The sequence below is a fragment of the Arachis ipaensis genome, chromosome B09 (assembly GCF_000816755.2).
Source record: "Arachis ipaensis cultivar K30076 chromosome B09, Araip1.1, whole genome shotgun sequence".
Taxonomy (NCBI): Eukaryota; Viridiplantae; Streptophyta; class Magnoliopsida; order Fabales; family Fabaceae; genus Arachis; species Arachis ipaensis.
In genome coordinates, this window is record NC_029793.2 from 80,401,627 (window position 1) to 80,424,040 (window position 22,414).

Here is a 22,414-nt window from a genome sequence, read left to right on the forward strand (position 1 = left end):
AAAAAAATAAAAAAATTTTCAAAAACCTTTTCTTTTCTTTATTAATTTTGATCTTTTATTTGAGTCTTTGTTCTTGTTCTTGTTTGAGTCTTTTTTGAATTTCTTGAGTCTTTTTTCTAAAAGTTTTCGAAAATAGTGTCTTTTGTTTGAGTCTTGTGTCAATCTTTAAGTTTGGTGTCTTTTGCATGTTCTTGTTTTCTTTGAATTCTTTGAGTTTTGTTCTTGGTGTTCTTCTTGATCTTCAAAGTGTTCTTGTTTTTCTGCTTGTTTTGATCTTAAAATTTTTAAGTTTGGTGTCTGTTTGTGTTTTTCTTTGCAATTTTTGAATTCTAGGTGTCTTAGATCTAAAAATTTTAAGTTTGGTGTCTTTTTGTTATTTTTCTCTTTCTTCATTAAATTCGAAAGTCAAGAAAATAAAATATATTTTCTTATCTTTGTCTCAATTTTCGAAAAAAGCAACAAATTTTTCAAATTTTAATTTCAAAATCATTATCTTATCTTATCTTAGTTTTAAATTTCAAATTCAAATCCTTTCAAAAATCATATCTTTTTCAAATTACTATCTTATTTTTCTATCTTTCTTTAAAAATTCAAAAATCTTATCTTATCTTAATTCAAATTCAAATTTTAAAATTCAATTTTCAAAATTTAAAATTTAAATTTTCAAAATTTAAATTTTAAAATCAAATCTTTTTCAAAAATCAAATTTCAAATCTTATCTTTTTCAAATCTTTTTCAAATTTATCTTTTATCTTTTCTTATCTTTCCTAATTTCAAATTTTAAATTCAAATCTTTTCTAATCTTTTATCTTATCTTGTTTTTAAATTTTAGTTACTTGCGAAAATTCACTAACTAATTTTCAATTCTTTTTAATTTATTAACCTTATTTTTGAAAATAATAAATAAATAAAATAAAAACAAAAATATTTTAAAATTTATTAATCTTTTCTATTTCTAATTCTTCTCCTATTTACTTCTATTTATTCTAACTCTTCTCCTCTCTCTTCTTCCATCTTCACTTTTCTATATTTCTATTCTTTCTTCACATCTCACTAGGAGCTTTCTATACTCAAATCAGACATAGAAGCTTCCTTTCTTTCTTTTCTTCTTTTCTTGTTTATGACTAAGAACAGGGATAAAGAACCTCTCTTTAGTCTTGATCATGAACCTGAAAGGAATTTAAAGAGGAGCTTACAACAGGCTAAAGCATAACACTCCGGAAGAAACCTTTCAAAAAATTTTGAACAAGAAATTGAGGACATGGCCGAACCTGAAGGAGAGGTAAGAAAGGTTCTTGGTGACTTCACCATGCTTACCTCTGACTTTTCTGGCAGAAGCATCTCTATACCTGCCATTGGAGCTAACAATTTTGAGCTAAACCTCAGTTAGTCTCTCTTCTGCAGCAGAATTGCAAGTTCCATAGTCTTCCACTGGAAGATCCACATCAGTTCTGAGCTAAATTCTTGTAGATCTGTGATACTGTTAAGACCAATGGAGTAAATCCTGAGGTCTACAAACTTATGCTCTTTCCATTTGCTGTAATAGACAAAGCTAGAATATGGTTGGATTCTCAACCTAAAGAGAGCCTAGACTATTGGGAAAAGCTAGTCAATACTTTCTTGGCTAAATTCTTTCCTCCTCAAAAGATGAGCAAAATCAGAGTGGAAGTTCAAATCTTTAGAGAAAGAAAAGGTGAATCCCTCTATAAAGCTTAGGAAAGATACAAGCAATTGATCAGGAGGTGTCCTCCTGACATGATCTCAGAATGGTCTAACATTGTAGTTGGATTCTCAACCAAAAGAGAGCATAGACTCTTGGGAAAAGCTGGTTAATACTTTCCTAGCTAAGTTCTTTCCCCCTCAAAGGTTGAGCAAAATTAGAGTGGAAGTTTAAACCTTCAGACAAAGAGAAGGTGAATCCCTCTATGAAGCTTGGGAAAAATATAAGCAACAAATCAGGAGATGTCCTCCTGATATGCTCTCAGAATGGTATATTATATGCGTGTTCTATGATGGTTTGTCTCAGATGTCCAAAATTTCATTGGGCAGCTATGCAGGCGGATCACTCCACTTGAAGAAAACACCTACAGAAGAAAGAGAACTCATTGAGATTGTTGCAAATAACCAATTCATGTACACCTCTGAGAGGAATCCTGTAAACCATGGGATCCCTCAGAAGAAAGGAGTTCTTGAAGTTGATACTCTGAATGCCATATCGGCTCAGAACAAGATCTTAACCCAACATGTCAATATGATCTCTCAGCATTTGATTGGAATGCAAACTGCAACTGGCAGTACCCAAGAAGTATCTCCTGATGTAGATGCTTATGATCCTGATCAACCCACCATGGAAGAGGTGAATTACATGGGAGAATCATATGGAAACACCTACAATCTTTCATGGAGAAATCATCCTAACCTTTCATGGAAGGATCAACAGAAACCTCAGCAAGGTTTCAATAATAATCAAGGTGGAAGGAACCAGAATAGGTTCAACAACAGACCACCATTCCCATCTTCTCAAGGAAATATGGAGACCTCTAAGAAGAGCCTTTCTAACTTAGTCACTCTGGTCTACAACCTCTCTAAGACCACACATAGTTTCATAACTGAAACAAGGTACTCCATTAAAAATTTGGAGGTACAAGTTGCTCAACTGAGCAAGAGGATCCCTAAGACTCCTCCTGGCACTCTTCCAAGCAACACTGAGGTGAACCCAAGAGAAGAGTGTAAGGCCATCACCACAGAGGCTGAGACCGAATTTGGAGAAACTGGGAAGGCATTGAAAGCCAGTGAAGAAGATATCACTGGGCGTTCAATGCCCAGAATGGCTAAAAACTTGGCGCTGATCGCCAGTGAAGAAGCCTTCATTGGGCTTTCAATGCCCAACCTGGCAGCAGGCTGGCGTTGAATGCCAACCAGGGAACACTGGCTGGACATTCAATGCCCAAACAAGCAGTAAAGCTGGCGCTGAACGCCAGTGAGTAACCCCTCACTGGGCATTCAACGCCCAACCAGACAGGGCAGCTGGCGTTGAACGCCAGCCAGGATATCCCTGCTGGGTGTTCAACGCCCAAAATGATAAGGAAATTGGCGTTTAATGCAAGTAAGGGTGTACAGCATGGGCGTTCAATGCCGAAAGAGCCATCAAAGCTGGCGTTGAATGCCAGTAAAGGCACATCCTCTGAGTGCCCAATACCCACTCAAGAAAGCCCTACCCAAGAACTAAAGAAAGCCAAGGCTCACATAAAGACCATAGAGGTTCCTTTGCATGCACTTCTTCAATGCATGAGTTCTGATGAATACTCTTCCTCTGATGAGGATGAAGACACTAGGGAAGAGCAAGTTACTCGGTACCTAAGAGCTCTCATGAAGCTGAATGCCAAGCTATTTGGTACAAAGCCTTTGGAGGAAGAACCTCCACTACTGAACAAATAACTAAATGCTTTGGTCCAGCAGAAGCTACCTCAGAAACTTCTAGATCCTAGATGCTTCCTCATTCCTTATACCATAGGCACCATGACCTTTGAGAAGGATGATGAGTCCACATTTGATGAGATATTTTGGATTTATTTGAATGGATTTCATCACATAAACTCACACTTATTCACTTAAATAGCATACTTTTGTGTTTTCTCCCTAAATTGATCCTAAATGTGAAAACATACATTTTTGTGCTTAAATTAGTGATTTTAATTCCACTTTTATGCCATTCGTTGCCGTGATATATTTTTTGAGTGATTTCAGGCCCTAGAGGCAAGATTGGCTAGGCAAAAGTGGAAGGAAGCATGTACGAACAGAGAACACATGAAGAAAACAAGGAGAGCACACAGTCAAGTGTGCATGTGCACAAGCAAGCGTGCGTACGCACAAAAAGGAATTAGTATGTGTGCGTGTGCACAACCCTCTATGCATACGCACAGGTGAACATTAAGAAAAGTGTGTGTAGGTGTGCGTACGCACAGGTCCCTGCACGTGGTTTTATTAATGAAACACGTGATCCACGATTTTTGGGGTCTTTTAGCCCAATTTTGGAAGGCTTGATGCTGAATAGGAGTGGCTATATGAAGGGGATATCAACAAGGTTCTAAAAACTGGACCGGACTGGCTGGTTCAACCGGATTTACTTCCGGTCCATCCCCAAAACCGTCTTGCGAAAAACCAAAAAAAAACCAGTTGAACTGGTGGTTAACCGTCAAACCGGACGAACCGGCCGGGTTTTGACAAGCACCAGATTTTTCCTATAAGCCACCAAATCGCGTCGTTTTGACACTGGAGAAAAAAAAGGCTGAAGTAAAAATGCTGAACCAATATCACCTTCCTCCAACCCTAATTGCCTACTTCGAAGACACTCACTCACCAGTCACCTCCCAATCCTGATCTCCTCTTTGACCTTCCTCCAACAAATGCCACCGTCAACGCCATCATCTACACCGGATCGAAGCATCACTATCACGGATCGAAGCGTCACCGTCGCGGGTCGAGGCAACTGTGGGAGACGTCCTTGTCCTGAACTCCAAAGTCTGAAGGTTTTGAAGTTGGTGCCATCTGGTCGTCGGCTTGTGGTCCTGGTCGCGGCTCCTGTCAACGCTCTTCTTTGGGCATCTAGTCGACGTCTGTGCTCTCCCACGGTGAGTACTTTAACCTTTTTGTTTGTCAATTAATTTTGTTTATTTGGTGAATTAACTGTATGAATTTGGTTCTTGGATTCTTGAGTTCTTGTGTTTTTGTTTTTTTAATTAATTTTTTATTCATTGAGGAATTTAGGGCAAACGCAGAGTTCAGAACTCAGATGCAGAATTCTTCAGTTCTTCTTCTTCTGAGTTCTTGTTCTGCTTTTTATTTTATTTTTTTAATTTATTAATTCTGAATAAATTTGATATAAATTTATTCATTGAGGAATTTAGGGCAAATGCAGAGTTTAGAACTCAGATGTAGAGTTGTTTAGTTCTTCTTCTTCTGAGTTCTTGTTTTGCTTTTTATTTTATTTTTTAATTTGTTAATTCTAAATAAATTTGATATAAGTTTATTCATTGAGAAATTTAGGGTAAATGCAGAGTTCAGAACTCAGATGTAGAATTCTTCAATTCTTCTTCTTCTGAGTTCTTGTTCGGCTTTTTATTTTTTATTTTTTAATTTGTTAATTCTGAATAAATTTTATATAAGTTCAATTTTGAGACTCTGAATCATGAATTTTGGTATATTGAATTTTGCTATGTAAGTTCAATTTTGTTATACTGAATTCTGCATTTCTGCTATATTGAATGGATGGATTGCTGAATTTAATTATGTTGAATGTAGTATGAATTGATATACATGTATTGCTGGATTTAATTATGAATTGAATTCTGAATTTAACTAGATGAATTGCTGGATTTAATTTGGTGAATTACCTGGATGAATTGCTAAATTTAATTATGAATTGAATTCTGAATTGTTGTCATTCTGAATTTAGATGGAACAACCACAAAATGATCAGCAACCACAATAAAATGTTGTCCAAGAATCTCAAACAGGTTCCTCTCAAGGAAAATCTGATGAGTACTGTCTTTGTTTAGTTGAATTATTGTTTGTTTAATGTTGTTTCTTTTGGTTGTAAAACATTTTATGTTTGTCATTTATGTGCGTTTTGATTTTCTTTAGTTATAAATTTTGATATTTGAAATTGTTTATGAACCTTTAATGATAAATTATTTATATCTCATTTTGTGAAATTGTTAAATTTTGAATTTTATTTGTTTAGAAATTATTGAATTTAAATATTTAAAATTATATATTAAATTTTTTATAATTTTATTCTATATTTAATTAAATTGGTTCAACCACGGTTCAATTCCGGTTGAACCATTGAACCAGTTACTTGACCGGTTCGATGACCGGTCCGGTTTTCTAACCTTGGATATCAACACATATGAAGGGGGGCATTAGTTATTATTAGCTTACCTTAGGTTTTAGTTTTAGTTTTTCCTTAGTTTAGAAAGCATCCTTAGGAGTAAGAGTAGTGTAGATAGCGAAATTCTCTCCTAGGGTTTTGATTGTAGCATTTATAGCAAGTTTGATCTTGGATTTTACTTCCGTAATTATAAGTACTCTCAATTTCCTCTTTAATTATATCATCTTTGTTTCCATTTTCTCTTTGGTTCAAGTACTTTTTTAATATTTGAAATTTTGAGTTCTTGAAGTTTTGATGGATGAATTTCATATTTTATGCTTTATATATGCTTGATTGCTTGTTTATAGTTGGAATTTTGAATAGTTTGGTTATAGTTTCTATTTTCCTTTGCAAATTCTCATATTTTTGTTTTATGCCCACCACGTATTTGTGAAAATGCCACTTGGTAATTTTGAGTATATTTTCACACCTTGACTTGGGGTTTGAGTTCCTAGGATACTAGAGTCATAATGTCTAACATTTAGTGGGAATTCTTGGGTAGTTAGTTGACTCTTGTTTCCATTGAAGCTAGCTTTTTACCAATTAATTTGGTAAGTTAGCTAGGACTTATGGATCAAAGTCAATTATGCTTGCTAAACTTAATCCTCGATGTTAGGAGTTAACTAAGCGAGATTGACTCATTATAATTACCATAGTTGTGGTTATGGCGATGATAGGATTCCTTGGATTCTCTGTCCCAAGTCAAGGCTCTTTATGCATTTCTAGCATTTTCACTAAGTTTTGATCTTGTTTCCCTTTTTGACTTGCATTAACTTCAATTTTGATAATTTCTTAGTTCTTTGATATCTTAGTTCTTTTAATCTTTCGTTCTTTGATTGCAAAACCCATTTTCCTCACAACCGAAAGCATGACACTTCAATTACATTCCTAGGGAGAACGACCTGAGGTTTCATTACTCTCAGTTTAATTATTTTGTATTGGAAAATTATAAACTTTGATTTGAGAGGATTGCTTGTCGGTTTAGGCTATGCTTGCAACGAACCTATATTTTGTGAAATTTTAGATCGACAATAATCATCTCTTCATCAAGTTTTTGGCGCCGTTGCCGAGGATGCAATCGGTGTTATGTTTTTGGTTGATGTAAATATGTCAATAGTGTAAATATCTCACTTTTTGGTTGTTTAGTTGTTTTTATTAATACTTAGGTATTTATTTCTTCTTGTTTATTGATGTCTTTTGCTTTTTTTCTACTTTCTTCATGAGCTATCACCCCTGTTGCTTGGAGTTTGGTTGTGAGTATTTTGTTGGGTATGATGAATTCAAATTGGGATTGCATCATGGAGTGGGAGAATCAATTGAGGGAGGAGCAATCTTCCCCACACTACGACGACACAAACTTTCCCCTATGTGCATATCAAATCCAAAGATATGAAAGATACCTCATACACAACCCTTAACTACCAAACCATCAAGCACTACACCATACATCTCCATGGAATCAAAATGCTTATACACCTTGCCATCAACCATATGAACCATCACCTCCTTATACACCACCTCAATACCCTCACCCACATAACACACCTTCCAACTATACAACCCTTCTTCCAACCATTGGACCTTCTTTTTCATCCAATTGTGAAGTTCTCCAACCCTTGCCCCAAGAACAACAAGACCTTCAAGCATTCTTTCAAGAGCAAGAAGGGTTCTGTTCATACCCCGGCCTGAGTTATCGGGCCGGATTGGCCACAAACAAAAGGACCGACCTCATGAAAGGTTGGTCCATTTCTGACCTCTTTGCAAAGAGCTTGGAAGACCTCCAAAGAGGCCCGAAGAGGCCCAAATCGAAGAGCCACCGCCTACTGAAAAGCGATTGGCAAAAGATATGATCTCATCTGCAAAAGATAAGATAGGATGACAATTTTATCCCAAGCAAGATCGCCAAAACACCACTATAAGTACACTGTAACCCCTAGTTATAACTCATACACTAATTCTACTAAAAATCTGCCTAAAGCTCGTACTGACTTAATCATCAGAGTCTCTTGTAGGTACCACCACCATTTTCCAAGAGACCGAGACCGGCGGCACCTCAGGTCCAGCAAGTCGAATACGGAAGACTCAACCAAACCAGAAGATCTCGTCTGAGATCGACTCAACATTTCGGGTAACCCTCAGAACATTGGCGTCGTTACTCGGGACCTGGAAGGCACCGCACCATCATGGCAAACAATCCTCCTAACAACGACCACACCTCCGGATTAGAAGATGGTACACCAACAAAAATGCAGATTCGATAACAACATCACCAAAGGAAGTGCACCACTCCAAGGGGGACAAACAACCTCAAAACACAGAGATCTTAGACGCCATCCGTGAGCAACAAAGCCGCCTCAGACAGATTGAACGAGAAGCCAAATGACAACGGGAGGCCAAACGAGACATGCGAAGAGAAAAAAGGCGACGCAGAGAGTTAGAAGAAAATCTCCAGAAGCTCGAAGTCAACCTCAAGACCAGGACTACTAGATCTAATCATGAAGCTAGTCCCCACAGAGAACAAGACCCATTCACAGAAGAAATCATGAAGGCTAAAGTCCCAAAGGACTTCAAAGCCCCTGATATAACCCTATATGACGGACCATCCGATCCAAGCCACCATCCCAGCAACTTTAGAAGTCGGATGTACCTCACAGACGCCTCGGACGCAACTCGCTGCAAGGACTTCCCGACCACTCTCCCCAAAACAGCTATAAAGTGGTTCGAGAGCCAACTCCCAAGGTCGATTTCCACCTTTGATGATATCACCAAAAAATTCCTAGCCAGGTTCTCCATTCATAAAGACAAAGCCAAACATGCTCCAAGTCTACTAGGGATCAAACAAGGAGATCGGGAGAGCCACTGAAACTACATGGAAAGATTCAATAAAGTATGCCTCGACATACAAAATCTCCCCAGAGAAGCAGCCATCATGGGACTTATCAACGGCATGCGAGAAGGGCCCTTCAGCCAATCCATATCCAAGAAACACCCCACGTCCTTGAACAAAGTTCAAGAACGGGACGAGAAATACATTAACATGGAGAAAAACTCCCGATTGGGAGAAACTTCCAAAACTGGATTCTCCTACCCGTTGTGGGATAAGGACAAAGAGCCAAGGAAAAAGGATGATCAACCCACAGAGAAACCCAGAAAATACCATAACTATACCCCTCTTCGGTATCCTTAGTGGATGTCTACAGGGAAATATGCAACAAAGAAAAGATCCTACCATCCCGTCCAATCAAGCACAAAAGGGGAGGAAGTCAGACCGAATACTGCGAATACCAAAAAATCTACGGGTATCCCACTAACGAATGCTACAACTTGAAGAACGTCATAGAGAAGTTGGCCCAAGAAGGAAGACTAGATCAATTTTTGGCTCGCAGAATGGACGATCCTAAAAAGAGAAGGAGGGACGAAGAGGGAGGATGATCAGAACGCCCCCCACACCCCGGAGAGGCATGTCCACATGATCAATGGAGGATTTGCAGGAGGAGGGATCTCAAAGTCATCTCGCAAAAGACACCTTAAAGAAATATTCCACGTCGGAGAAGGGAGTAGGTCACCCGATCTCCCCACCACCTCTTTCACCAAGGAAGATGCTGCTGGCATCATCCCCAGGCATGACGATCCTGTAGTAATCACTATCATATTAGCCAATGCCAACCTCCACTGACACGCTGGTCGACCAGGGAAGCTCGGCAGATATCCTATTTAAATCAGCCTTAGACAAGCTCAGGCTCGAAGAAAAATAACTAAAAGCATACCCCAACAGCCTATTTGGGCTGCGGGATGCTCCAATCTAACCCCTTGGGTACATCCCAATACATACTAATTTTGGGAAAGGAGCCCGGTCCAGGACGCTAAGCATAGACTACATAGTCGTCAACGTAAGCTCGGCATATAACGCCCTCATAGGCCGGACGACTCTAAACCAGCTCGCTGCAGTAGTCTCCACTCCACACTTGTACATGAAGTTCCCAACAGCGGAGGGCGTAGCTACCATCAAAGGAGACCAAAAACTCGCACGACGATGCTATAATGAAAGCCTAAACCTCAAAGGCGATCCCAGAGGAAAAGAGGCCAACTCCATCAAATTCAGAGGTGCCAGGGTTTACGAAGAAATTCGTCCTCAGCCAGAAGGCGAAACCGAAGAAGTACAAGTTGAAGACACCCCCGAAAAAACAAGCGTAGGAGCGAACCTAAAGGAGGATCTTAAGAAGCTACTAGTCAGGCTCCTAAGGGAGAATTCTGACCTCTTTGCCTGGAAAGCTGCCGATATGCCTAGCATAGATCCCGGCTTAATGTGCCACAAACTGGCCGTGTACCCCGGGCCCTGACCAATACAACAAAAGCACAGGAAACTCGGCTTGGAGAGATCGCAAGTCATGGAGGAGCAGGTGCAAGCCTTACTAGAGGCAGGGTTCATAAGTGAGGTAAAATACCCACTGAGGCTAGCCAACGTCATGCTGGTTAAAAAGCTAAATAGAAAGTGGCGAATGTGTATAGACTACACTGACCTCAATAAAGCCTGCCCAAAAGATCCCTACCCCCTCCCGAACATCGACACCTTAGTCGACGCATCCTCGGGATACAAATACCTTTCCTTCATGGACACCTACTCGGGGTATAATCAAATACCAATGCATAAGCCCGACCAAGAGAAAACCTCGTTCCTAATCCCAAAAGCAAACTACTGCTTCGTAGTATTACCGTTCGGGCTAAAGAACGCAGGGGCCACATATCAGAGGTTAATGAACAAGGTATTTGCCAACCACATCGGAAAGCTAATGGAAGTCTATGCGGATGACATGCTAATCAAAACCCAAAAAGAAGACACACTGCTATCCGACCTGTTCGAAGTATCGACACCATAAGGAAGCATGGGATGAGGCTAAATCCCACGAAATGTACCTTCACAGTAGAAGCTGGTAAATTCCTAGGGTTGATGGTAACCCAAAGAGGCATCGAAGCAAACCCAGACAAGTTCCAAGCAATACTCAACATGAAAAGCCCGACCTGCATGAATGAGATACAACAACTAAATGGAAGACTAGCCGCACTATCCAGATTCTTGGCTGGATCAGCCCTAAAATCTCTCCCTTTCTATGCAATACTAAGGAAGGGAAAGAAGATCGAATGGACTCCAGATTGCGAAAAAGCCTTCCAAGACTTCAAAGAGAACTAGTACTATACGTCACCGTAGGAAGTCGGGCCATAGCATCAGCTCTGGTTAAAGAAGATGACAACGGACAACAACCCGTCTACTTTATCAGCAAGGCTTTACAAGAGGCCGAATTGAACTATCAAAAGATAGAAAAGTTTTCCTATGCCCTCATACTCACGTCCTGAAGACTTCGACCATACTTTCAAGCTCACACCATTAGAGTACGCACTAATCAACCCATGAAAGGCATCCTGCAGAAAATGGACTTGGCCGGAAGAATCCTATAATGGGCAGTCGAGCTGTCTGAGTTCGACCTCAAGTACAAAGCTCGAACCACCATCAAATCCCAGTATTTGGCCGACTTTGTCACCGAGTACACAGACACCCAGAGGACCCCCATAGAATGGAACCTCTACATCGATGGTTGATCAAACAAAGTCGGGAGTGGAGCAGGCGTCATCCTAGAAAGTGACCAAGGAACCCAACTCGAACTCTCCCTAAGATTTGAGTTCTTCGCCTCAAACAATCAAGCAGAGTACGAAGCCCTACCGGCTGGCTTGAGGTTGGCTAAAGAAGTCGTGGAAAAAAAGCTTACCATATTTAGTGACTCACAGGTAATCACCTCGCAGATAGATGGAAGCTACCAGTTGAAAGACCCCACTACGAAGAAGTACCTGGACAAAACTAAAGAGCAGCTTGGAAGCTTCAACGGATACAAAATCTGACACATCCCCCGGGAGCAAAATGCCCGAGCCAATGCACTCTCAAAACTAGCCAGCACCACGCCAGGGGGCAACAATAGAAGCCTCATCCAAGAAATCTTGCAGCACCCATCAACCTCAAGGCTCAAAGATCGTCCAAATAACAATAAAAAGGTAAAAGTTTAGAACAGAACGCTACCTAGAAAGTTTATTGGAACCCGATTAAGGGTCCGAAGTGCCAACACTAAACTGCAAGGACAAACTCGCTAAAGCAGAGTAAAACAACTCGGAAAGTTGTCAACACAACTAAAAGAAGAACAAACCAATAAATAAAGGTAGAAGTTCACAAAAGAACACTATCTCAAGGTCATCAGAGAGGCTGCTGGCCAGAAAGGCTCAGGCAAGACAACCAAAAGGTAAGCATTTCTCAAAAACACTACCTAGGAGGCAGCCAACGTACTACCAAAACAATCAAAACAAGAAGTTTCACAAAAAGTTAAGCATTAAAACTCAAAGGTTACTCAAACAAGCAACCCAAGAGTGGAAGTGTTTTAACTAAAAACTAAAAGGTTGCTAAGAAGCAACCACAAATGTCAGCAAACAACCCAAAACATCACAATAAAAAGAGTTCAAAGGTCCACAAGTCGGACCACATCAACACAGAGCAAGGAAATAGAAGTCATAAGGGATCCAGCTTCGCCCCTGTTGCGGCCTCCTGAGGAGGAGGAGGAATAACCGAAATAGGAATAGCCCCGACGACACCATCTGGGCCATTTAAGATCTCCACGTTGGGGTCGGCCTCAGATCGGGCTGTTTCAGCAGAAGGGGCCACAGAAACCTTGGCCTTCGGATCAGGAGCAGGGGCCTCATCTTAATCAGGGTCTGGCACAATCTTACCATCCTCCACAATGTTATCCATACTAAACAGAGAGAGATCGACGTCAGGTGCCAGAACCCGGACTTGGGCTTTCAGATTTTCATACAAGGCGATCATACCGTTCACTATGCAACCTTGCAGTTAGGTATAATCATCGTAGGAGGACTAGAGCTTTTCCTTAACCTTAAGAAGCTCGCCATAAGTCCGGGTATAAATCTCCTTGGTCTTCTTCGCCATCTCCTCCTTCAAGTTAGCAGCGGCCTCCGCCGCAGTAGCCCGGACCTTCTTCTTCTCCAAAGAAAGCTCCAACCCCACATTTGTTGTCTCCAGCTCAGCCCTCAACCCCTCCACCCTCTCAAACTCAGCTTTGGCGTTCCCAAGGAAAGCACTGGTGGCATTAATAGGGGACTTCTTAAATTCCCTCGCCAAAGCAGCACTAAGGTTGGCCATCCGGATGCTATTGCTAGACATAAAGTGAAGATGCTTGAGAACAGACATGTCATCAGTCGAGACGAAACCATGCGGGGCAATGTGCTCCTCAGTGAAGGCCACACTATCAAAATTATTATCGTTAAGGTCATAAGCACCGGATGTTTTCTGCTTCTTAGGAGAGAGCTAGGACGAAGAAGGGGAAGAAACAGTGCCAGAGCTTGCAAGAGGCAGATCCGTAGGAGCCACACGAACTTGAGGAGTCGGGATAATCTTCTTCGGACCTTGAGAACCCGAGTCCGGTTTCTTCGGCAGGACCTGGGAAGAACCCTCCCCCAACGTCTTTCTTTGTAGATTTTGAGCAGCCACAGTCTTCTTGTCTTACGGAGGACCTTCATTGAATCAGAGCCAAAAGCCATCTCTGAAAAGGAAAAATCACAAAAATAGTTACATAATGGCAACCACAAACGAAGACAGTAAAAATCTAGGATGTCAGGCACTACCTAGTTCTGAACGGAGAAGAGCAGGATCCCCTAAGAACTTCTTCGTATCCAAATAAGGAGGCTCCCCCCAATGCTCCTCCAAAACACCCACAAAGGCCCTCTCTATCTCGTCAAGACTCTCTAACGAGTACTTAAGCACTATAGGGTTCTCTTGCCACCGAAGGGGAAAAGTGGGTTCCTTACTCTCATCAAGAAAAAAGGGGTGAATGATGGGTGGAAATCAGATTTCCACACAAAACTCACCGGCAAGTGTACCAGGTCGCATCAAGTAGTAATTACTCATAAGAGTGAGGTCGATCCCACAGGGATTGATGGATTGAGCAATTTTAGTTAGGTGATGAATTTAGTTAAGTGAATAGTTGATGATTTGAGTGAATTGTCATCAACAGAAGCTAAATTGCATGAAAATAAAAGGGAGATGGGAAATTGACAGAATAGTAAAGTGCAGAAGAAGTAAAAGAGCTGAAACTTAAAGTGCAAGTAATGCAAATGACTGAAACTTAAAGGGTAAGAAATATAAATTGCTGAATCTAAATTGCTGGGAAATGTAAATTGCTTGAAGAATAAAAGAATTTGGGTGCTGGGACTTGGAATTGAACAAGAAATTTCAAACTAAAGTAAATCAGCAAGCTCTGAGATGCAATACTTCTGATCTGGATCTCAGTAGCAAGAACAGAAATGGAAAATTACTTCAAGAAGTAAAACAGCAAGAAAACTTGAATCAATTATGAAATCCTAAAGAGGAATTGAAGATCGAAGAAGAGAAATGAGATTAGAAAGCAAATCTAGATCTCAATTGCTCCCTTGATCAGGCAGAAAAGTAATTGCAGAAGAAATGGAAAGGAAAACAGTAAATGAAACTTAGATTCAATCCTCCAATTTCCAAAACTATATGAAAGAACAGCAAAGATGATTCTCAGATCCAGATTCAATGGAATTCTTCAATCTCAATTTAAAAATCCAAAACAGAAAAGTAGAAGTTATAGATGAAAGAAATTGAAAATAGAAAACTAAACTCAAATCCAATTCTTAGAACAATTGAGAAAATAGGTAAAAGATGATTCTCAAACTTAGAATCAATGAAGCTCTTCAATCTCAATTCAAACTCTAAGAACAAAAATTAAAATTTGCAGAAGAAAGAAAAATGCAGAAAGAAAACTCAGATCCAAATTCCCAAATCCCAAAACAGTTCAAATCCAAGTGAAAACTAAAAATGGAGCTAAAGGTAAAACTAAAAATGAGCAAAAAAGGTCCTTTACAAATCAAATTAACTTCTATTTATATACTTTCTATTTTTTATTTTTAGAACTTGGAGTGGGGTTTTTAAATTGGTGAAGATTTGGATCCAAGATGGCATTTGATTTGAAAATGGTCCATTGGTCCTAGCTCCAGTGGAGTGCTCAGTGAGTATTATCAACGTAGCGCTACATGCTTTGTCATGCTTCCCTTGCGTGCATGCAATTCCTCAGCGCTCAGTTGAAAGATGCAACGTAGCGCTACACTTGGTGTGAGGTTCCCCCTTTGAACCTTGGCTACTCCACTTTGAGTGCTGTGTCTTGCTTTTCTTTTGAGCCATGCACGAAAAAGGTAGAAGGAGTTAACGTAGCGCTCACTTCAATTGAGCGCTGGTGCCTTGTAGTTGAGCGCTTCGTTTTGATTGTCAACGTAGCGCCCTTGCTCCCCTTGCTTGGCCTCTCCATACTAGCGTTCACTCTTCAAACGCTGCACTGGCTTAGTGAGCGCTCCTTATTCCTTGCTTTTTGATTGATGCCTGTTAGCTTTTTCTTTCTTTTTTTTGCTTAGAAAGCTTATTTATTAATGAAAGCTTGGTGGCAAGTGTTGCAGCAGCCTTTTGGCTTAATTTTTGCTCAACACTCCTTCACCACAGACATTTGGCTCACAATTTATTCCTAGGAACATTGATTCCCAGCATCTCTTTGGATTACTAAATGCTTTGTAACTAGGTTGCTCTTGATAATGGACTTTCGGTTGGCAATCCCAGATTAGTTAATCCAAGTGGTCAAGTTTTAAAATACTCCTCAGAACCTAATTGTCCAAGCATATCCTAGTACAAAAGCACCACAGGCATATGTCCTAAGGTCCAAGCTATTGGTGTCTAGCCTTATTGTTTGTTTCTTTGCTAATTCTTGGCTTTTCTCTTTCTTTTTCTTTCTTACTTTGATCCATTCTCAAGGGATGTTTATTAACAAAAGGCTTTATAGCAGCACCCTAATTCACACTTCAAGGAACATTTTATTATGCAGATTTTATTATTGAGCTAATCATTAAATCAAACAAGTACCACCACTGAATTTCATTCTAATTCTTACAACATTGGACAATCACTTTCTGTTTCAAGCACTTTTCTTTTATTGATGCATAAAGGGAGACAAAACATGAATTTAAAGCATATGAGTGACAACAAGCATAATGCAAATCCTAACAAGAAAACTACTTAAGATATGAAAATGCAAAACATAAAACATTTGGAGGCATATCATGTTTCAGATATGCATCATCCTTATTTGATTAAAAATATGAAAAGAACTCCACTACCTCTAGTTGTCGTGCTCTTTCCCCTTGTTGCTTTCTCCTTTCTTCTTCTTCTTCTTCTTCTTTCTTTTTTGGGGTTCTTCAACAGGGCACCTTCTATCCCAAATGTGGTCTACCTGATCCCAGAGTCCAGCATCTTTCAATCCTTGTTGCATGTGTGCTGTTTATTTATTGGCTACTGCTCTCTGATGATCAATCAACTCTTGCCATTGCCCAAATGGTTTGATCTGTTGGTTCAATGTTGGCATGCTATGGACTACGTAGTCCAACTTTGCTTGAGTTGCTATATCATACTCCATTCTATCCACAAACCTATGCTCTCCAATTGTATGATATATGTTTTTCCATTGGTAGAGATTTTGGGTGTATTCCCCGTACTTGGCCTGCCGTAGGAACAATCCATTAACTGATTCTTGAACGTTTGCTGATTGTTCCTTTTGCCCCTCAAGAATTCCTGCTTGAAACTCCCTTTCTTGTTCTAACATCTGGAGCTGGAAGTTGTCTTGCTTGTCCATCATTTGCTGCTGCCAATGCAGTTGTTGTTCACAATCCTTCAAATATTGCTCTTGTTGTTGCAAGTATAGCTCTTATTGCCTCAAATACTGCTCCTGTGCTCTCATGTGTTATTGAGACATTTCTTCAATGGCCCTTTGCAATTGGCTCATTTCCATTGCACCAGGAGCTTGTTCTCCCTCCACTTGTGGTCTTCTTCCTCTACCTTAAGCTCTTTCTTCCTCTTGGTTGTCATCATCAGTAGCACCTTCCATGCTTTGCCTTGTGATTTCCCTGCGTCCTTTTACCTTTTCTGTATCTTCATCTTTAAAGAGCACCCCAACCCTGTTGCATAGCCTCAGAATAGTGCTCGGATAACCAAGCCTACTTGATTTACTTGTATTCTCAGCCAACTCTTGAATGCTATCTGCTATGAGCTGTGAGAGGTTGATTTCTCCTCCCTTTAAGATGCAATATGTCAGGATAGCTCGCTTGATTGTGACTTCTGAGGTGTTTTCAGTAAGGAGTATAGACCTCTTCACTATCTCATACCACCCTTTGGCCTCACGTATGAGATCTATTCTTTTCAAGTGGGTTGGAGCTCCCTCTGAGTCCCTTTCCCAGTCTTTGTCTTCAAAGCATAACCCATGTAATATCTCGTCAGGGTCATTCTCACCCTGCAATCTTTCCTCAAAGCTAAGCTCCCCATAGGTTATTACTCTCAACTATAGGACCCTCATGACTGATGGTGGACTAAAATCTACCTCAACACCCCTGACATAGCTCTTATAAGGAGGGCTGTCCTGGCTTGTCTTCACAGCATTTGCGTAGAATTCTCTTATCATGACTACACTGATGTCTATGAGAGGTTCACACAAAAGTTTCCACCTCCTTTCCTAGGTAATTCTTCTCATGATAGGATACTCTCCACCCCTCAGTCTAAAGCCCATTTTTGGAATGATGTGCTTTGATTTCATGAGCCTATGATACCTTGATTTATGAAACTGAGACTTAAATATCTTTGTATCATAAGTTGATGGTTCGGCTACCACTGGTTCTTTTCCTTTCCTTCTCTTAGAACTTGATGAAGCCATGAATTCGAAAAGAATGGAGAAGAAAAGATGAATCTTGGGTTAAGGTACGGTCTTGTTATGAAAAGAGATGAGAGATAAGTTGCTGTTGGGTATTTTGTGTTGTCTTTGGGTAAATAGGGGCTGCTGTAACATGTTTGGGATGAAGGCGTGAGTGAAACAAAAGCAAATAAATGAGTAAGTCTTGTATGAGGAGAGAAGGGATATGTGAGCTATGAAGTGTCACCACCTATTTATAGTCAAGGCATGAATCTTTGGAACAAAACCACAAGTGGGAAAGCTTCGGTTGAGCAAAATGAAAGGTGAAGATTGAGCAAAACTTTGTATAAAGCTCATAGCATGGACGGATAGCATGCAAAGATGAAGGAGGACAAGGATTGCTCCCCCATTGGATGCATGTGGTTCGACTTCCAAGGCATTAATGCATGCGGATTTTGTCTCCAAGAGAGCATCATTCTCTAGGCACATGTGACTCTCTTTTTATCTTGTCATAACCATGCATGCTCCCTTTTGTCTTCTTCTCAATCTCCCTTGTACCTATACAATTAAATCAAGACAATGGTGAGCTTTAAGGTTTGAATTACGGTGGTGTAGTGCCAAGCAATAAAGAAAAACAAAAGTCTACATGTTCCTTATTCATAAATAACCAATTGTGCTCCTTAGATAGTGAACAAAAATTTGGTGAACACCAAACTTGTCCCCTGCTAAGTGATCCATATAAAATGCAAAGAACATCCATCACAATTGGTACATTCATCATAAGGGACACTTTATTTTCTACCATAAACTCATAAAATGAAACAATGTATGGTTCATCTATTCATAAATTTGATCCTTTGAGTAAAAAATGGTTTTTCCGAGATTCAAGCATATGTAGACACCAAACTTAGTGTTTGGCTATATACTCCACCTGAATGAATAAGTATATATCCTAAGATAGCTTGAGAAGCTATTTTGGAGAGCCTTTAGGTACACCAAACTTAGGAATTAGACATATGCTTCACACTAAAAGAACTCAAATATATGCTAGGAGAGCCATTTATTGAAATTAAAACAAAGCAAGAATATCAAATCATGGGCTACCTCCCATGGAGCGCTCTTTTATTGTCATTAGCTTGACATTGACTCCTTATTAGGGTGGCTGATGATTGTGGGTGCCTTAGTTTGTCTCCTCTCACTGTAAGCTTTCTTCCAGTGCCTTGATGTTCAATCTCTGTATGCTCCAGCGAGAGTATCCTATTGATAGTGTAGTAATCATCAGATTGTTGCTCTGTCCCAACTGTTGGTAGATTAGTTACACTTTATCTCCCTTTGAGAATCCTTCAGTTGGGATCTTTTTGTTTTTCCTCCATTTTAGGGCCTTTTTCTTGCTTTTCTTCCCCTTTTTTGGTGATTTTTCTGCTTTGACAGTGGGCTATATTTTAGGATCTGTCTTCTTAGTGGCCAACACCACACTTTCTTCTTGCTTTCTCTCATCATTCTGTACGATATCATTCTCCTTTTGTCCTGCTTTGCTGCTTGTCTCTTGCTTTGGAGGGGAACTAATGAGTATCTCCTTGGATTCTTCCTTCCAATGCAAGTCTTCTCTGTCATCCTTCATGCATTTTTCCATTTCATCAGTATGATGTGCTTCTGGAAAGATATTCAGAGTGATTCTCTTATCATGTACCCTTAGGGTCAATTCTCCTTGTTCAACATCTATGGCCCTTGCTGTGGCCAGGAATGGTCTTCCCAAGATAATAGAGTCACTCCCTTCTTTTCCTAGGTCCAGGATTACAAAGTCTGCAGGGAATATAAACTTATCCACCTTGACCAAAAGGTTTTCAATCACTCCTTTGGAAAATACCAATGATTTGTCCACAAGCTTTAATGACATCTGTGTGGGCCTTACCTCCTCTATGCATAGCTTTCTCATTATAGAATAAGGCATTAGATTGATGCTGGCTCCTAAGTCACACAGTGCTTTTTTAATGGTCATATTACCAATGGTGCAAGGTAAGAAGAAGCTCCCAGGGTCTTGGAGCTTTGGAGGGAGCCCTTTTTGGATCACTGCACTGCATTCTTGTGTCAGAAGCACTGTTTCCTTCTCATGCCAGCTTCTCTTTTTGTTGATGAGCTCCTTCAGGAACTTTGCATATAGAGGCATCTGCTCTAATGCTTCAGCAAGTGGGATATTAATCTCCAGCTTCTTGAAGACCTCAAGGAACTTGGGGAATTATTGATCCTTGAGTTCTTTTTTGTAGTCTTTGAGGATATGGCAGAGGAGGTGTGTAAGCCTTCACAACCTTCTTCTGTTCTTGTGATGATTCCTCCATGACTTATTTCCCTTTCCTTGAAGCTTGGAGCTGCTCATCTTTTTCCTTAAGCTTCTCCTGTTCTTGCTCATCTTCTTCCTTGTTTCTGGCTTCATCTTTCTTGCTGCTAGCCTTGTCATTGTCCATAGGCTTCTTGTTGACTTCTTTGTCATTCACTAAGGTTCTTCCACTCCTTAATTGGATAGCTTTGCATTCTTCTTTGGGATTCAGAATGGTATCACTTGGGAGTGAGCTTGTGGTATCTGTGGCTGATTGTGGGATGTTGAGGGTGGATGATAGTTGTTTTGGTTAGTGGTTGGGTTATTGGGTGGATAATAGCTGGAATTGGGGTAGTTATTTTTGGGTTTTCTGTATGGATTGTGGTTAGTGTTTTTCTGGTTGTGGTTTGTGTTTCTTGAGTTGTTCTGGTTTGAATTTTTCTGCCAAGGCTACTGGTTTTGATTGTCTCCCCACCTTAGATTGGGATGGTTTCTTCAAGAGGGCTTGTATGTGTCTCTATGGAATTCATTCTAGCTGGATCCTTGGTTGTGCATGTAATTCACTTGTTCCTGTTGCTGATCTTCACAATTTTCCTCATTTTGTCCCCACCCAGTTGGTGGTTGATTGGTGATATTTACTGATGCAACTTGTAGACTATCAATCCTCTTAGCCATCTGCTCAAATTGTTGCTGGATTTGCTGATGCATCACCTTGTTTTGAGCTAGAATAGTGTCCACACCTTCCAACTCCAGTACACCTTTTCTCTGGGTTGGTTAGTGTTGTCTTTGATGAGCAAAGAAGTATTGATTGTTTGCCACCATATCTATGCGGTTTTGGGCTTCCTCTGCTGTCTTCATTAGTTGCAATGAACCCCCTGCTGAATGATCTAATGCTTCCTGAGCTTTCAGAGTCAATCCTTCATAGAAATTCTGAAGTATGTCCCATTCATTGAACATTTTAGGGGGGCATTTTCTAATCAAGGCCTTGTATCTCTCCCAAGCCTCATAGAGGGATTCTGCGTCCATCTGTGTGAAGGTTTGCACCTCTGTCTTCAACCTGATAATCCTTTGAGGTGGGTAGAACTTGGCTAGGAATTTGCTCACTAGATCCTCCCAGCTAGTGATGTTTTCTTGTGGAAAGGCTTCCAGCCATTGAGCAGCCTTGTCCCTCAATGAAAATGGGAACAGCAAGAGTTTATATATGTCTGGATGCACACCGTTGGATTTCACTGTGTCACAGATCCTCATGAAGATAGATAAATGCTGATTTGGATCTTCTAGTGGGCTTCCTCCATAGGAGCAGTTGTCTTGTACCAAAGTGATAAGCTGGGGCTTTAATTCAAAGTTGTTTGCATTGACATTTGGGGTAAGGATGCTACTCCAATAATGCCTTGGATTAGCAAATGTGTAAGATGCCAAGACTCTCCTCTGGGGTTGACCATTGTTGTTGGCTACTCAGACTAGTGGATTTGTTGGATTCTCCTCCATTTCTTGGTATTCCTCTTCAGAAACTTCTTCACCGATGACACCTTTTCCTCTTGCTTCTGTTCTTAATCTTCAGAGAGTCCTCTCATCTTGATCACAGAAGGTAGGGATCTCTCTCCTTGCCTCTGTCATACAATAGCAAGAAAAACACACAGAAAAACCAGAAAACAAAAACAATTCACTCTACTGCTAGAGTGAGATTATGGTTAGCTTAAAGTGAGAGGGGAAATTGATAGAATAGTAAAGTACAGAAGAAGTAAAAGAGCTAAAACTTAAAGTGCAAGTAATGTAAATGACTGAAACTTAAAAGGCAAAAAATGTAAATTGTTGAATCTAAATTGCTGAGAAATGTAAATTGCTTGAAGAATAAAAGAATTTGGGTGCTGGAACTTGGAATTGAACAAGAAATTGCAAACTAAAGTAAATCAGCAAGCTCTGAAATGCAAGACTTAAGATCTAGATCTCAATAGCAAGAACAGAAATGGAAAATTGCTTCAAGAAGTAAAAAAGCAAGAAAACTTGAATCAATTATGAAATCCTAAAGAGGAATTGAAGATCGTTGAAGAAAAATGAGATTAGAAAGCAGATCTAGATCTCAATTGCTCTCTTGATCAAGCAGAAAAGTAATTGCAGAAGAAATGGAAAGGAAAACAGTAAATAAAACTTAGATTCAATCCTCCAATTTCCAAAACTATATGAAAGAATAGCAAAGATGATTCTCAGATCCAGATTCAATGGAATTCTTCAATCTCAATTTAAAAACCTAAAACAGAAAAGTAGAATTATAGATGAAAGAAATTGAAAACAGAAAACTAAACTCAAATCCAATTCTTAGAAAAATTGAGAAAAGAGGTAAAAGATGATTCTCAAACTTAGAATCAATGAAGCTCT